Source organism: Dendrobates tinctorius, unplaced genomic scaffold, assembly GCF_039654945.1.
Source record: "Dendrobates tinctorius isolate UK_male_01 unplaced genomic scaffold, ASM3965494v1 ptg000003l, whole genome shotgun sequence".
In the NCBI taxonomy this organism is placed as follows: Eukaryota; Metazoa; Chordata; class Amphibia; order Anura; family Dendrobatidae; genus Dendrobates; species Dendrobates tinctorius.
The window spans coordinates 49,211,920-49,229,821 of NW_027361671.1; the positions used below are offsets into that span (position 1 = coordinate 49,211,920).

The 17,902-nt window shown below is 44.3% G+C and overlaps 1 long non-coding RNA gene, 3 other non-coding genes and 2 pseudogenes across 4 annotated transcripts; 4 read left to right on the forward strand and 2 right to left on the reverse strand.

The window, feature by feature from the left end:
* Positions 1-422: 422 nt before the first annotated feature.
* LOC141053213 (uncharacterized) lies at positions 423-2,523 on the forward strand. Its single transcript, XR_012220999.1, has 3 exons — positions 423-591; positions 1,031-1,597; positions 2,248-2,523. It is a non-coding gene; the product is annotated as an uncharacterized lncRNA (long non-coding RNA).
* Positions 2,524-2,674: 151 nt separating this feature from the next.
* LOC141080674 (small nucleolar RNA SNORA13) lies at positions 2,675-2,803 on the forward strand. The gene has a single exon (XR_012228989.1). It is a non-coding gene; the product is annotated as a small nucleolar RNA SNORA13 (small nucleolar RNA).
* A 1,411-nt stretch (positions 2,804-4,214) lies between these two features.
* Positions 4,215-4,344, forward strand: LOC141080669 (small nucleolar RNA SNORA13). Its single transcript, XR_012228988.1, has one exon. It is a non-coding gene; the product is annotated as a small nucleolar RNA SNORA13 (small nucleolar RNA).
* A 1,019-nt stretch (positions 4,345-5,363) lies between these two features.
* Positions 5,364-5,490, forward strand: LOC141080665 (small nucleolar RNA SNORA13). Its single transcript, XR_012228987.1, has one exon. It is a non-coding gene; the product is annotated as a small nucleolar RNA SNORA13 (small nucleolar RNA).
* Positions 5,491-6,786: 1,296 nt separating this feature from the next.
* LOC141053142 (piwi-like protein 1 pseudogene) lies at positions 6,787-8,227 on the reverse strand (annotated as a pseudogene).
* Positions 8,228-8,392: 165 nt separating this feature from the next.
* On the reverse strand, positions 8,393-9,946 carry LOC141080492 (piwi-like protein 1 pseudogene; annotated as a pseudogene).
* Between the last annotated feature and the right edge of the window lie 7,956 nt (positions 9,947-17,902).

The following is a 17,902-nucleotide window of genomic DNA, read 5'->3' on the forward strand; positions in this document are numbered from 1 at the left end:
ATGGGGCTCATTATACTGTATGGAGGACTATGTGGCGCCCATAATTGTTAGGCGTCGGATTTCTGCGTTTACTCCGCAGGGATCCAGACCCTCATATTCTGCAGTCTCCTGCTGTTTATCTACTGCAGAGGAGATTGCCTTGCAGCAAATCTCTCCTAAGGCTAAGTCCTTCTGTGCTCTTACTGAGCATGCTCATGGGACGATCTCCCATTAGTCATGTGCTCAGGTCCTGCTCCAGATCTCATTGGTCCATCTCAGAGATCTGGAAGCTTGCGGAAGCTCACGGCTGCTATTAAAGGCACGCATGGCTGTTCCACCATGTGCTAGTATAGACTTACTTGCTGCTGTGTGTATGAGGACGGATGCATGATTCTGGTGAATGACTCATTATAAAACCCCTTCCCTCTGACACTACGTATGTGGTTAGGGACTGAGTTAGTTTCAGTGCCAGCGCTCCTCTGCTGCAACATCCACAGCTGCTAGCGTCAGACATTGCGCTTGCTCCTTGCCTTTGTCGTTTAGCGGCAGTGTCCACGCCGCGCTGCAGTAGCAGCTCCACTTAGCGTTCGCAGTTGTGATGACCCGCACACGGTAGGTCTAGACAGATGTAGTGCCGCCGTCTTGAGCTACTCCTGTGACCTGATACTGTGTGTGCCTTTATACTGAGTACTGTGACCTCAACAGGCACAGTCTGTGTATTTGTGTTTATTTTTGCATCTGTGACTTAACTGAGATTGCTCTGCGCACCTGGGTGACGTTTAACCCTGTGCGCATTACCGCCATATTGCTCCTGCCACCACTTAGCAGCGGTTATGTCACCTACTGCACGGTGGACCCCGAGCGGTGAACGCGCTTTATTATTTAGTGTGTTCCGCCGTTCCTAACAATACTGTAAGGACTGTACTGTCAGGTTCCTGAGCCACTGCAGAACTTACACTAGATATCACTCATGTAATGTAAGAAGTGAAACCTTTGGCATTGTTACTACACCTATATTTCTCTGCCTCATGACTTGTGGTATGTGTTACAGGGGCCCCACAGAGTCTCCTGCCCGGGACCCATGAAAACCTGGAGCCAGCCCTGGTCACACCAATACCTCAGCTCTGTTCTATTCCCATTAGTCTACAGTTCTCTAGAAATTACCAGAACATGATGAACTCCGGACTTGGCCAATGGCCCCTACGGACTACATTGGGGGCCTTAGCTTCCTGGCTTTTTTTCCCACCACTGAATCTGCAACAAGGGTCCTAAGAAAACTGCGCAGCGCCTTACACGAAGCGGTCCCTACATGAGGCAGCTGTTTCCTAGGGTCTGACATTGAGTTATGGTCTAATGGTACACCCCTCTCCCTGCTTCACAGATGGTATGATCCGAAATGAAATAGGCGTGATCCGCTCGCGCGACTTCCTTTCTGTAGGAGAACAGCGCACTGTTTGGTTGTGTGCTGTTCTCCAGTGGATTATGTCACGTGCTCCAAGCATGGCGGCTCGAAGTACAAGAGTCGGGCGCGTTATACTCATGGATGCCTGGATTCTGGAACTCCGCGGGGCGGCCGGAGGCTGCACCGTGCCGTGTGGTATTGGTCTCACTGCACCGTGTAAGTTTGTTATACATCTCAACTACAGGAGAGGAGATCCTGCCATGTGGCGCCCAATGTTGGGGGAGGCGGCGCTGCCCGTGTGCTCCGGCTCCTGTCCGCTATTTCCAGCGTGATTTACCGCTATTTAGTACTGTATAGACTACAATGTAAGCAGTGTGTGCACAGGGGCTGACAGGGCTGCAGCCGCTCACCTGTGTGCTACTGTCTCTAGGCCCGCTGGCGGTGCCACGGCTCCATTTATATGTCCCTGTCTCCTCTAGGTCTGCTGTCTGTGCCACGGCTCCATTTATATGTCCCTGTCTCCGCTAGGTCCGCTGGCGGTGCCACGGCTCCATTTATATGTCCCTGTCTCCGCTAGGTCCGCTGGCGGTGCCACGGCTCCATTTATATGTCCCTGTCTCCTCTAGGTCTGCTGTCTGTGCCACGGCTCCATTTATGTCCCTGTCTCCTCTAGGCCCGCTGTCGGTGCCACGGCTCCATTTATATGTCCCTGTCTCTAGGTCTGCTGTCTGTGCCACGGCTCCATTTATATGTCCCTGTCTCCGCTAGGTCCGCTGGCGGTGCCACGGCTCCATTTATATGTCCCTGTCTCCGCTAGGTCCGCTGTCTGTGCCACGGCTCCATTTATATGTCCCTGTCTCCGCTAGGTCCGCTGGCGGTGCCATGGCTCCATTTATGTCCCTGTCTCCTCTAGGCCCGCTGTCGGTGCCATGGCTCCATTTATGTCCCTGTCTCCTCTAGGCCCGCTGTCTGTGCCATGGCTCCATTTATGTCCCTGTCTCCTCTAGGCCCGCTGTCGGTGCCATGGCTCCATTTATGTCCCTTTCTCCTCTAGGTCTGCTGGCAGTGCCATGGCTCCATTTATGTCCCTGTCTCCTCTAGGTCTGCTGGCAGTGCCATGGCTCCATTTATATGTCCCTGTCTCCTCTAGGTCCGCTGGCGGTGCCATGGCTCCATATGAAGGGCTGCTTGTTCCTGGTCGCTTGCTGATGCCCATCAGAAATTAATGCTCGGTGTCGTCTTGTCGCTCTGGTAATGACCAGTTAAATAATTTCTCTACTGTTTAATGCCCGTTGCCTTTGTGTTGCCCATTTACTATATAAATGGTAACTGTGGTGTCAGAAAAGGCAGAAAGAAATCCCATCATGGCGGCCTGACTCTGGGACCTCTCCTCCCTGGGTGTATAGCTGTGCTGGAATACGTCTGTACTTGGGAACACACGATATAGGCGTTATCGTTATATTAGTAGATGCTTTTCATTAATACAGTATTGCCACCAACTGATGGTGAGGAAAACGTATCCAGCTTTCTTCCTGCGGGGGCAGCGCTGGTCTGTGTATATCGGGTATTCTGACACCGCTCTGTTGCTGGCTCGCTACTGCTGTGATCTGAGCTGACAACAGAGCGCACGTGGTTATTGTGCAGGGACTATGATTGCATTTACCGTATTTTTCGGACTATAAGACGCACCACTATTTTCAGAAGGAAAATAGGGAAAAAAAAACAATGTGTCAAGTGGGGGTCCGTCTTACAGTCCGAATTCACCTTACCTGGGAAGGGATCCGGCACAGGTGGAGAAGTAGTCACAGGGGTCATTCAGTGGTCCAGGCTCGTGCTGGGGAAGGGGCAGCTGTGCTGGGGCAGGTGGGCTCTGCGGTGGTGGCAGCGGGCGGCGCTCTGCGGTGCGGTGGTAGCAGCGGGCTGTGCTCCAGTGCAGGGGCGGCGGCTCCGCCAGCGTTTCTTCGCAGCCCGGAGGCCCCCGCACACCCCTTGCTGGGCGCCGCCATGTTGCGGTGGCCTCCGGGAGCATGGACGCCGGCAAGATGGCCGCCGGTCCGGGGACGGCGCATGCGCAGCTTCAGATCTCGGGGGACGAGATCTCGTTGCCGAGATTTGAATCTCGTCCCCTGAGATCTCGGCACGAGATCTGAAGCTGCGCATGTGCCGTCCCCGGACCGGCGGCCATCTTGCCGGCGTCCATGCTCCCGGAGGGCACCGCAACATGGCGGCGCCCAGCAAGGGGTGTGCGGGGGCCCACCGGGCTGCGAAGAAACGCCGGCGGAGCCGCCGCCCCTGCACCGGAGCATAGCCCGCTGCCACCACCGCACCGCAGAGTGCCGCCCGCTGCCACCACCATACCGCAGAGCCTCGTCCGCTGCCACCAGCGCACCAGGTACCGTGCATTGCGACCATAAGACGCACCCCCCACTTTCCCCCAAAATTTTGGGGGAAAAAAGTGCGTCTTATGGTCCGAAAAATACGGTACTTACAAAGCTGATTTGGAAAAAAATGATGTGATAGCTCACCATGGGCACTAAGTATAGGTGCAGGTGTTCGTGTTTCTAGACAATTTTGAGAAATGTTTCCTTGTATTCTTGTTTCTTTTTATAGTTATTATATTGAAGAAAAATCTGTTTTTTGTTACTTCTAGGTCTGTGTGCTGTGACATGACACCTCGGTCTCCATATCCTTGAATGAAGGACTACAAACCACTAGGCACTTAATGATGGCCAACAGAACCAAAGGGTCAGTGATTTCCTGCTTAAAGATGGGATGGTTATGATAAGGGCATTGCCTGGTTAGCACTGGTCATGTATAGAGTTAATTTAATTAATGCCTTTGTGTTGCCCATTTGCTCTATTAATGGTGAATGTGGTGTCAGGAAAGGCAGAAAGAAATCCCATCATGGCCTGTCTCATCCTACGAGGTCTCCTCTTTAGGTGTATGGTTGTGCTGGAATAATTCTGCACCTTCTCACTTCGCTGCACCACATTAGACATTATTGCTGTCATAGAAGGTTGTTCATGAATGCTACATAAACTAATCAGCTTTCTTCTCTGCCTGGGATGGTTACAAGAGGGTCCCACTTCAGAAAGAGCTCTAGCAGTTCAAGCAGTTCAAGGGAATCTATCTGCAGGTTGTTTTGCTATTTAATCTGAGAGCAACATACTGTAATATAGGGAATGAGCTTATTGCAGTGATGCGTCTCTTATTATGCTGTGTGTTGTAGTTTCAGCTCACATGACCATCAGTCCAGCCAATCTGTGTAACCCCGCTCCCACCACTGATTAGCAGCTGCTCACAATGCACAGTGTGCACAAGAAGCTGCCAGTCAGGTATGTGACCAGTTATATCAGACAAAGCGGGTATGCTATGAAAACGACACCAGCATTCCAGTAACATCCCTGGAATCAGGCTTTCTTGCCCTATGTTATGTTGCTCTCTGATTGTATAGCTCATACCTGCTGACAGGTTCCCTTAAGTCATATTCTCACTGGGTCAATAATGCTTTATCTGCAGAACTTCTCTTGGATTCCCAATAGGTGTTGGAATAATTAGTTGCTCGACTTTCCACTGAAGCCAATATTCCAGGAGCTTATGCTTCCAACTGGTCTAGACGCCATTTCCATCATGTGCGGTGGTCCCAGAATGTGGTTATGGTATACATGGGAGGGGGTTGGACTCTTTGACTCTGGAGATGTAATGGCAGTTGACTAAGATTTCAATTTCTGCTTTGAGGATTTTAATTTTTTTTTTTTTTTAATATTTGTAGGTAACGTAATGAACAGTTCATTTAATGCACACCATAAGGAGACCGTTCAGAGGTAAGCACAAACCATATTCTGACACATTTGTGTTCAGATTATGGGAGAATTTCCGGACCATCCCCTGCCACACACTGCCCCTCGTGGCGGGACCATCCCCTGCCGCATCCACCTACCCACCCCCAAAGTATACTGTTGTGCTCAAGCAGAGAAATATTTGCCTTTGTGTTACCCATTCATTATTAAAATGATGAATGTGGTGTCAAACAAGGCATACAGTAACTTCCTTGCCCCTTATAGTGCCCTGACACTTTTGTCCGGGTACTAGGATGCATGGGAACAGTTGTCTTACTGTACATTGTATTATTGTATGGATTTTTAACTATTCATGCTCACTGAGAATCTAAAAAACGTGGGCTTCAATTTATCAAAATTGAAAGCAACTATTACACATAGCTACAAATAGTTTTGGAGCTTTGGATATCTAAAAGCTGCTCTGACCAACAAATATGCTTGATTTATTTTTTGACAGCTCTGGTAAATCTGCCCAGTGAGGTCCTTCATATGACACGCACATCAGAGATCTGCCCTGCTTGATTTACAACACTGTTTTGGACACTTTATTCTATGCCCATTAAGTGAGTGGCATGTCTTGTGACGCTGCTGTGTCCAGTGACATGCACAATGCCAATCTATATGAATTGGGTTTGTAATCTAGCTTCTAAAGCGTAAATGCACATCCTGTGTGAATCACGAACCCTAACCTTAAAATTTCTGGGAGCTTCAGTTAGCTCTATAGGCCAATATTAAGTGACTGCACTATGGAGGGGGGGGGGGGGGGGTCATAGATCTGCAAAGACCATGCGAGGATTCATCGGTTTCTGAGTTTTGAACGGCGGTGATGTATGTGATACGCACACTTCTGGGCAGAACCAGTCTAGTTGGCACAGCCTCGCTCTATACAAGTGTTAAGGGAAGGCCATACCCTCGTTCCATAAACTTGTATGGAGCAAGGCTGTGCCCACTAGACTGCTTCTGCCCAGGAGTGTGCATATCTTGTATCACAGCTATATACTGCAGCTGGGGGAAAAAGGTTTTCTGAAATGGAAAAGCCATATAATTTCAAGTGTTCTGAGCGCATAGAATATTATTCATGACCACACATCCTCTTTACATAGGACATGTGCTGCCAAAAAACTCCAAGCTTAAAAACCATTCCACCCTACAAATGAGTAAAACGCTTGGGGGTCAGCAACCTGCTTGGCAAGGCCGACCATCAGACGAGCACTCCTGGGATCACTAGTCTTACTATAACCCAGTGGAAATGGACCTCAACCCTTTCATGCCAATGACTACCTCCACGCTATAGGAATAATGTAATCAAAACTTGTGTACTAAAACCACAAATGGTTCCCTGCCTCTCCTCCCTTATCACTCACATTAGTGCTGTGCACCATTGTACAGGGTTCTGGGGAGTACAAAGGGAAGAGGTGGCTGCTGCTACTAACAGGATCTTGTTAACATATTGCTTTTATACATTACTGAAATTGGCACATTTTCTTGATATACTGTATTTATACCATTTTTTCCATATTCTTTCTAGATCGTCAGGAATTGTACATGAGCAGCTTGTAAATATGAACAACCTCTCCATCCTGATCCATACTAAGTGACATTATTGGATCTTGTCTTTATTTGCATAGTGTTGTGTGCCTGTGACATTGAAAAGTTGGGGTCAGGAGACCAGGAATCATTCTGTACTTTGACGGTGTAATCCTGCATTCACAAGTACCTTTGTCACAGTCTGGACGTCTGCCTCCATCTAGAAGTAAACTGATGCTTCTCTCATCCTGTAAAGACTACCAAATTGCACAAGATGCAAATATCAAATGTGTGAAAGTCTAATAATAGAATGAGTCAATCAGTTAAACCTGTTAAATTGCAGAATTCTGGAACACCAATAATAGGCCTTTTTGGCAGTTTTCCTGGACCTATTGCTTTTTTTGGGATTGTGTGAGAGCAGGCTGTTTCAGGTCTGTGAACTTCTTGTTATGTTGATTTTTGTAATCAATAAAACTGATTTCACAGCCATCTGACTGCTTGAAAGTAGACTCCAGTGTTAAATCCCAGTTGATATCATCAGTACGATATGTATGATTGGACAGATAGTTCTTACCAAATACAACAATCAGTTCTTTACTGCAAGCATCATAGAAGGCAAGTGATCCAGTTTTCAAGTGAAAATTGTATATTACATCCAGAACAGTTTCACTTCGAAGAACTTTGTGGCTCACATCAATGCACACATACTAGTATCATACTGCAAAATTGAGGTGGTAAATCCTTGCCACACAGGTTGTGTTCTGACTTCTGTAACATCATTTGGGTGATAATTCAGACCTATTTGCTTCATATTCATCATCTTCAGAAGCCTTTAGAATATAATGTAAAAGCGAAAGCAGGTTCGTGGTAACTCATTTGTCAAAGTAATTGTAATCTTCACTATTTCTCCATTGCGTGTGTGGCTACCCACCTCATTGATCTTATTTAGTTTCTTTGGCACGAAAAGAACAGCTCCATCAAAGCCACATGCTTTTCCAATTCTTGCTGGTAAAGTAGAGCTGACCTCAGGGATCTAGATTCTATCTGTGAACTGTAGTCAACATGGTACTGGTACAAGACCCACTGGGGTCTAGCAATCAATTTGACATGGTTTGTGCACAGCTGAATAGAGTTGCCAGGGAAAAAAAACATTGATTCTATGACATGATGGATTGTGTAGTGAAAACACCCATATCATGGAAGTCACATCTGCGACCAGCATACTCTCCAATTGACACATCTTGAAATCCAGCTGAAATGTCAATCTCTAGCTTCTGGTCTAGCTTACTGCAGGGGCTCCTTTTTGATGTCCTCGTTCAACAAGCTCAGTATTGGTAGGTGATGACTTTTCAGAATGCAGCCCAGGAACACCAGGTTTGGGTGGTTGTGAGTCTGGCCCCTGTGCTCTTCCATGTGCTTGTGCTCTTCCAGTCATGATTTGATATAGAAGCTTTTGCCTTTGTAATCCGCTGACAGAGTACACCACCACTCAAGCATTTACCCTCTGCTCCTCAGACTTTCTCTCAGCACAGTAACTGCCTCTAGGCAGGAGATGGTGGTTGTAGTTGGTGTATTTGAGCCCCAGTCATGAAGCAGCCGTAAGAATTTGAAACAGAAGTCTTTTTATTGAAGGTAATGGGGCAAATTAATATTTACAAACTCCAGTGAAGGACAGAAGTTTACTGTCAAATTAGTCCCCAAACCTGAAGTTTTCTGTACATTGTCTTCTCTGTGAATATCGTCCAAAAATGTTTCAACTTGTTTTTCTCTCTGTTCTGGTACTAATCAAGTGTGATTTGCTAGCTCTTTCATTACAGAATAATCAGCTCTCATGCTATCGGTTAAACCTGTTACATTGCAGAATTCTGGAATCAGAATAATAGGCCCTGTTGGCATTTTTCCTGGACCTATTGCTTTTTTGGGATTGTGTAGGAGAGCAGGCTGTTTCAGGTATATGATCTGCTTGTTATATTGATTTTTGTAATCGATAAACCGGATTTCACAGCCATCTGACTGCTTGAAAGTAGACTGCAGTGTTAAATCCCAGTTGATATCATCAGTATGATACGTACGATAGTTCTTACCAAAAACAACAATCTGTCCAATCAGTTCTTTACTGCAAGCATCATAGAAGGCAAGTGATCAATTTTCGAGTGAAAATTGTGCATTAAATCCAGAACAGTTTCACTTCAAAGGACCTTGTGGCTCACATCAATGCACAACATACTAGTCTGATACTGCAAAATTGAGGTGGTAAATCCTTGCAACACAGGTTGTGTTCTGACTTCTGTAACATCATTTGGGTGATAATTCAGTCCTATTTGCGTCTAAATATAATGTGAAAGCAGATTGGTGAAGTTGGTGGTAACGCATTTGTTAAAGTAATTGTAATTTTTACTATTTCTCTATTGCGTGTCCGGCTAACCACTTAATTGATCTTATTTAGTTTCTCTGGCAAGAGAATAACAGCTCCATCAAAACCATGTGCTTTTCCTATTAATTCATCATTCTGGTAGAGTAAAGCTGACCTCAGGGATCTAGATTTTATGTGTAAGTGAATGGGCTACACACGAACACTATCTCCATTTGTCCCACACTCTCAAGATTGCTGGACCATTATTGTAAATACATCATTATAAATACACACCTGTACATTCTATCTCCCCCACCTCATTGTAGATTGTAAGCTCTCACGAGCAGGGTCGTCTTATTTTGCTTTAATTGTTTTGTTAATTATGACTTGTGTTTTTAAACTGTTAAATAGTAAACCGCTGTGGCATATGTTGGTGCTATATAAAAATATTACAATAATAATCTGTGGATTTAATGGTACTGGTACAAGACCCACTGGCGTCAAGCAATCAATTTGACATAGTCTGTGCAAAGCTTAATAAAGTTGCCAGAAAAACCAGACTTTGATTCTGTGACATGTTGGATGGATTGTGTAGTGCAAACACCCATATCGTGGAAGTCACGTCTACGACCACCACGCTCTCTAAATGACTCCTCTTGAAATCCAGCCGAAAAGTCAATCACTAGCTTCTGGTCTAGCAGCTGCAGGGGCTCCTTCTTGATGTCCTCGTCCCAACAAGTTCAGGATTAGTAGGTGATATGACTTGTCAGAATCTGGGCCAGGAACACCATGCTTGTGTGGTTGCGAGTCCTGGCCCCGTGCTCTTGCACTGACTCTTCCAGTCATGATTTAATCTAGAAGCTTTAGCCTTCATAATGCGCTGATAGAGTACAGCACTGCCCAAGCATTCACCCTCTGCTCCAGAGACTGTGCAGTAACTGCCTCTAGGCAGAAAATGATGGTGGTAGTAGTTGGTGCATTTGAGCCTGTCACGAAGCAGCCGTAAGAATTTGAAACAATCTTTTTACTGAAGGTAATGGGGCAAATTATTATTTACAAACAGCAGTAAACTGAGGCACAGGATTACACTCACGGTTGATGATTGCTATGTACCTGCAGACAGGCAGATCTTTGTAACCTCTGGTTTTATTAAGTCTGACTATCTCTAGCACTGTGCTCTGTTTCTGCCCTGAGGTAATTCTTCCTCCTAGAAGTGCAATGGTAGTCTTCCTCATATGAAGACTATTAACTCCCCTTTTCAAGCAAAACCAGCAGGGAAAAATGGCCACTTTGTGTGGTTTTTTTTTTCCACAGCAAAATAGTGTTAACAATTGGAGTAACACAGCAAAACCAGTTGAATTGGAGGCCTCAAATGCCACAATTTGTAGCCCACAGTTAGCTGAGTCGTGTGATGGAGATGCCACACTAAAATGTGGCCTGTATTTCTATTTTTTTTTTTTTTTACAGCAAAATAGTGTCAAGAACTAGGGTAGCACACAGCAAAAGCAGTTCAATGTAGCCTTCAGATTGATGAGGCATGTGATGGAGATACCACACTTTAGAATATCTGGCCTTTTTTTTTTCTTTTTTGTCCAGTAAAATTGTGTCAATATGTACAACAAAAACAATCCTATGGAGGCCTGAATTTTGACCGCAATGATATGCGATCCGTGTGGCGGACAAAACCCCGTGGAAAATATCTGCCCTGTAGCTAAATATTTTTTGGGCAGCAAAATGGTGTCAAGAAATTGTATAAGACACGCCAAAACATTTTACAGTACCACAAAATGGCAGACTTTTCTGTGCACTCAGATTTGATCGCTGAGACGGGCAAACTTGTTTTGAAATAGCTAGATTTTCATGCTGTACAATGAGAAAGATCTGGCTGTATTCTGCAGTGTCGACAAGCAAATGGAGGGAAAAAAAATGTGTGCTCTGGATTGCTTTTGAATAAAATAATCAGGCTTAAGATGCAAAAAATATTATTCCTGGCCACGGATACCTGGGGCTTTGTATATACGGTCAATATATGTAATCGGCGTCAGCAGCAGATAGTAATTGAATGGACCATCTTGATGTATGCAATGAAGTATGCCACTTACAATGCCTGCCTAACAAGCAGTGATATCTATATACCTACATACACTCCCTGCCTGCCTAGCACTGCACTCTATATACCCCGTTTATTAGTCCTTAGAAGGATGGTTGATTTAGCTGGATTTTTGTATTCAATTATGGTATACCCACACTAACTTTGAAACCCCCCAAATCTGACGCTATGTCAGCAGCAACTCTCTCTACACTATCTGATTCTGGAACTGAATGACAAGCAGGGTGGCTGCAGGTCTGATACAGACCTGATGACGCTGTGCGGCCAGCCAATCACTGTAATGCCACAACCAATATGGCTGCGGCATTATAGTGCGTGGCAGACAATCCCTGCATGTTGATTGTCATTCTAAAGACCGCCAAACATGCAGGACGGAGACCCAAACTGCCGCCGAACAATCCCAGAAATGCTCGCTGAGCACCTTGAGTACACAGCGATGCTCGCGTGAGCACTGAGCATTATAGAGTGTGTTCGCTCATCACTAATAGTAACTTCGATAAACATCAAATACTAAATAGATAAGAAAATATCAACTAGTTGAAAGAGCACAATTAGATCTGTTCTACTGGATGATCTAGCAAAATAGAATACGTGAAGTATTTACAGCATCATGTTAAAACTAAATATGTTATATCAGTACAGACACGTTACCCAGGTCAATGTGACAAATCTAATGCATTTGCACTCATTTAAAATGTTATTAATTTAGAAGTATTTATTACTATTTTATATTTGCTATTTATCGGACAGGTACTGTAAAGACTTATTACTCTATATTGTTCATTGTGCTCACTACTTCTGTGCGATTCTCTTTATTCATCATATGAAATTAATATTCTGTATTTAACAATTTAATATACAATTTATTTTAACTTCTATTCAAGTGCGGTGTTTCTCCTCAGACTATATATCTCATGTAAAATTTAATGGTCAAAAAGTCTAATGTATCATAAGTGCCTGTTGCCCCAAAAAACTTAACTTTTGTAGATAAATAAAACAAAGTAAAATTGGATATCACTGTAATCTTATTGTCTTGTATTGGGATACTAACTGCTAGAGTAAATGAACGCTATCTCCAGGATTCCAATTTTAACACTGCTTGAGATGGCACAAAATTTCTGCGCAGCTCAAACTTGTGCAAAAATGTGTGGCTTTTGGTGGTTTTGCACCAGTCCCAGCCAGCTCATTATCAACTGGATGAAGCTTGAATGGGTCTTTGAGTAGCGGGCCCAATAAGTTCCCCACTTATGTCACAAAATTGGTGTAAAGTTTGAAAGAAAAGTACTTTGGCACATGGAAGTTGGGTCACCTGATTGGGCCTTTTTCCAATTGGAATAGCACTTATATTACAGACATAGACAAAAAAAAATCCTCGAAACAAGTGGCAATGGAAGCCCCGCTTGGCACTCATCATTGCAGGTCCAAAAAAAATCAGCCTTTTTGTTGGATTTTAACAAGATGAATTGACCATCAACATCCAACAGATGACCCTTGCTCTCCACCTAGCATAATAGTTTCACTTTATAGGATGCGATGAGTACAGATAAGCAGTGTTTGTTCTGTAGGATCGGCCCAGGAAGGCTTTAGCAAAAAGTAAAACAAGGAATGCACTTCGTGTAAAGGGAAATTGCCTAATTCTGTTGAAAAAAAAGGTGATCACACCTGTATTGAAAGGATTATCAGAAGTACTGCATCTTCATCCCTGTTTTGGGAAATAAAGACTAATCAAAGTTAAGGGCCTTTTACAACATAGTGAGATCGCTAGCGATCTCACTAAAGCGTCACCGATTTTGTGACAACAGCGATATCTCTAGCGATCTCGCTTTGTGTGATACGTACTTGCGACCCCCCCCTCGCTGGATATCGCTGATCGCGCACGAATGTCCCGCTCACTAGTGACCATTTAGCGATGCACCAGCGATCCTGACCAGGTCGTATCATTGTCGGGATTGCTGGTTCATCACTAAATGTAACGGGACCCTTAGACACTTAATAAGGAAAGGGACATGGCGCTATCCCTTCCAGCCCATCAAATAGATGTAATGTCTTGTTTGACTCTAGCTCTAAAGATGAGTTTAGGGATCGCAAAGACCTATAGTGATTTATACCTGCCTCTGATGAAGGTTATGGATGCCTCTTGTTTTCTGGTTGTTGCCTGAAAATTACAGGGAATCTGCTTAAGCCATGGGAAATATCTCAACAAGAAATCGTCACAGAAGGTACCATGAAGACTCAAGAAGTGAAGACAATGATAAATGTAAAAATACACTTTTTATTAATAATCAATTAAAAATAACATGATTACTTTAAAAAGACAGGACTGATTGGTCTCCAACATAGGGAGGTAGGAATAACCAGCAAAAAAAGGATTATAGCGTCTCCATAAGGTGCAAACTGTATAGAATAACCAAGAGTCTAATTTTGTTCACAATGATATACATCCAAAGTCCAAAAATCCTTCCAAGACAGAAAAAAATGCAATATATTGAGGCCTCTATTCCAACAGCAGTTGCAAAAAGTTTGCTAAACTTGCCAAAATAAAGCACTACAAACACTAAAGGAAAAGTTGCCTATTCAATATGTATGAGAAAGGAGGGCTACGGAAAGGAATTGCACCTCAAAAAATTCCAGGGCACAGCAGGAACATTTCATAAATGATTAGATGCAAGAAATTTTGAAGTCAGGATTTTACCTGTAGCTGGCCGCTGAGAAAAAGAGCCGATGTGTGGAAGCTAAATGCTGGTGAAGCTTCTCCCCCCGCCGCCCGACAGCGCTGTTTCGCATAAGTTGCTTCTTTTTCTCAGCGGCCAGCTACAGGTAAAATCCTGACTTTAACATTTCTTGCATCTAATCATTTATGAACTGTTCCTGCTGTGCCCTGGAAATTTTTGAAGCGCAATTCCTTTCCGTAGCCCTCCCTTCTCATACATATTGAATAGGCAACTTTTCCTTTAGTGCTTGTAGTGCTTTATTTTGGCAAGTTTAGCAAACTTTTTGCAACTGCTGTTGGAACATAGGCCTCAATATATTGCATTTTTTTCTGTCTTGGAGGGATTTTTGGACTTTGGATGTATATCTGTTATGAATGGGTCACCGAGGAGGGAAAAAAAAAAAACAACAAGCTAAGTCTCAGAAAACCAGAGAAGTTGGTAACTATGCAGATTGCAGATCCCTGATCTTAACCGCACAACTAGCAGCAGTCGTGGAGCGTTCCTACGATGGTCCTAGACGCCTCGTCACAACCGGAGAGCTACATAAGCCTAAAGCAGGAAAAGAGGAAAACTAACTGCCCCAGAGCAGACCCCAAAGGAAAGACAGCCCCCCACATGTATTGACGGTGAAACAAGATGAAAATACAAAGGCAGGAAAATAGGCTGAGCAAACGATGGGGTCCGGCTAACTAAAAAGGACAGGAAAGGAAAGACACTGTCTGCAATCTGCCAAAAAAAAACCCTACAAAAATATTGTCCAACACTTCTGATAGCAAAATTAACCCTGAAGTCACTAGACTTCAAAACCTATATCAGCACTCTGAAATATTCTGAGACAGAGCAAAAAGAGGCCAATCTAATAAGGGACAAAAAGCAGATTGGGAAATATTGATAAATAGGAGTGGAAATTCAGCATAGCCCCAGCAGGGGCAGGCTGATTGCACAAGAAACTGAATTGACCAACAAGCGCAAGTGTAAACATAAGCAAAAAACACACTTATCTTGAGAAGACTGGAAGAGAGCTAAAGTCCAGGACCTGAGAAGCAGACTGAATCACCAGCACTAGGATAGGGCGTCGGCTGTCTTATATCCAGTCTGATACTCCAGAGATCCAATCGTTATCTTCCTCATCAGGTGGCAGATCACTAACACTTAAACCAACCTCACTACCTCCTGTCACCACCAGAGGGAGAACGGAAGGGGAACTCTCAACTGGTGGAGCAGAAAATGAGTTCATAACATATATCATTGTGAACAAAATTAGACTCTTGGTTATTCTATACAGTTTGCACCTTATGGAGACGCTATAATCTTTTTTTGCTGGTTATTCCTACCCCCCTATGTTGGAGACCAATCAGTCCTGTTTTTTTAATGTAATCATGCTATTTTTAATTGATAATTAATAAAAAGTGTATTTTTACATTTATCATTGTCTTCACTTCTTGAGTCTTCATGGTACCTTCCGTGACGATTTTTTGTTGAGATATGTCTACTGAAGTGACTATTGCCTTTTTGATTTAGGATCATGGGTATAACTAAGCCATGGGAAGCTAAAAAAAATACCTTTTTATATCTGCTATTTGATGTCTTGTTACCAAGAAATTCACATAAATGAGCTGTTAAAATCTATGGACAGGACACAGATCTCCCAGAGAGTCTGCCTGCAGAGATTATTTTAAATGAAAAAGGATGTTACCAGTGTAAGGCCTGTAAATCAGAAGAGCAGACTGTCGGTCATTACATGTCTCATTAGTAGTGTCCCTTTCTCATTTAAAATAATCTCTGGAGGCAGATTCAAGGGGAGACCTGTCTTGTCTGACCTAGTGATCTTAACAGTTTGTTTACATAATAAGAAAAAAGTGGATTACTCTGGAATAAAGCAACAAATCTCTGAGCCCCTGCCCTCCATGTCATACTTCTGGAAAAAAAAATGGCGGCCACATTCACAGCGCGCACACAGAGATCTGCCAGCCTGTACCTGGCAACAGTAAGGAATTTTTCCTATTTGTTCCTTTTGATCACTGTGATAGACCTTATCACAGTAATCAAAATAAAACAAATAGTAAATCAAATCCTCTATTCTTTGGGATTAGGGTTGGAGTAAGATTTGAGAGGTTTTCGAAAATAAAAATAAAATACCTTTTGGGGTCGATTTTCTCCTGTTACCCTTGTGAAAATAAAAAAAAAAGTTTAGGTCTAAACCACACCATCCTCCAGCGCCGCGGGCAATGCTGGATGGTGTTTATATGGCTGGGGACCTCCAATAGCCGCCCAGCCTAATGGCTCTCTCCCCCTCGTGCCTGCATGCTGGCGGTTGCTTCCGCACTCTCTAGCAGTCCCGGGCACATGCAGGAAGCGATGTACACTGCCGGGAGAGAAGGCGCGACTTCACTTCCGCCCTGCGTTCCCCTGTGGAACGCACCCTCGATTTGGCGGGAAATTTGAAATTTGGATTTTTTTCTACTCAAATCGGTAGGCGCTAGATTACACCAACTGGAAGACCATATTAGGAATGCTACCCCAAGAGACCTTATAGCCTCCCTACCCCTTCTACAGAAGGCAGCGGGATTTCTGGCAAACGCCTCTGCTGAGTCAGTGCGCATTGCGACAAGATCATCAGTACTCTCAAACACTACCCGTAGGGCACTGTGGTTAAAGATGTTAAGCGGTGACATTCTATCTAAATCCAAACTGTGCTTTATTTCCTTCAAAGGCGAATACTTGTTTGGTCCTGCACTAGACAAATTACTGGAAAAAGTAAACGACAAAACGAAAAATCTACCTGAGCCAAAACCACCCAATTTAGTCCACCTCAAAACCAGCAAAACCCCCAATACAGAGGGAAATTATGTAAAACCGGACGATGGAGCCACCCAAAAGGAAGTAAAGGAAGAAATATCTTTCAGAACCCCAATTCAGATAGGTAATGATGCCAAGCAGGTAGGGGGCAGGATTTCGAGCTTCTCAAACTGGCAAGAGATAACATCAGACCAAAAAATCCTGGACTCAGAAAAGGAGTAAAAATAGAGTTTTTCTCCCCCCCCCCCACAAAGGCTAGAAGTGACACCTTCCATATTCAAGGCTTCAAGAAATTCTATATACAGAACTCCAACAGATGCTGTCCTCTGCAGTAATATCACCAGTTCTGGAAGCAGAGCAAGGCCATTACTCTCGGGTGTTTCTTTTAAAAAAAAAAAAGCCGAGTGGCAAGTACTGGGTCATCATCAACCTGAAGGAACTAAACCAACACATTGTATACCGACGTTTCAAAACGAAATCAGTAAAAACTACAATACCACTGACCGGGAAGAGCTTTGCCATGGCCACCATAGACCTCCATGATGTATACTACCATACTACCATGTACCTATCCATCCGGCCTACCGTCGATATCTGAGATTCACAGTCACCCTAGGCCAAAAAATGGGGTCTCCTGGAGGTGGACCTATTCGCAAACTGAGGGAATGCCAAAAGCAGAGCATTATTTCTCCACAGGTCCAAACGAAAACTGATCGAGGGTGGATGCCTTTGCTCGCACGTGGAGCTTCAAACTGGCCTACACATTTCCACCAATTCCATTGTTACCAAAGACTCTGCAAAAGGTCAGAACAGACAGGGTCAAAACCATCCTGATCTCCCCTCTCTGGCCAAAGAGGAGCTGGCTCGGAGCCCTGAAACTGATGAGCTCCGAAGGACCTCTGATCCTGCCGCTGGACTACGACCTACATCAAGGTCCCATTTTTCAACCCGTTCCCCACAGCCTAGGCTTGGCAGCCTGGCTTCTGAAACCACAATCCTGAGAGCCAGAGGCCTATCAGATGCTGTCATATCCACCTTACAAAAAAGTAGGAAGCAGGTCACAAATGCTATCTATTCCAAGGTATGGAAAACTTTCTCGGTGTGGCACGGATCCACTCCCATTGATCCCATTCACCCTGACATAGCAAAAATCTTAGACTTTCTACAAGATTGCTTATCTAA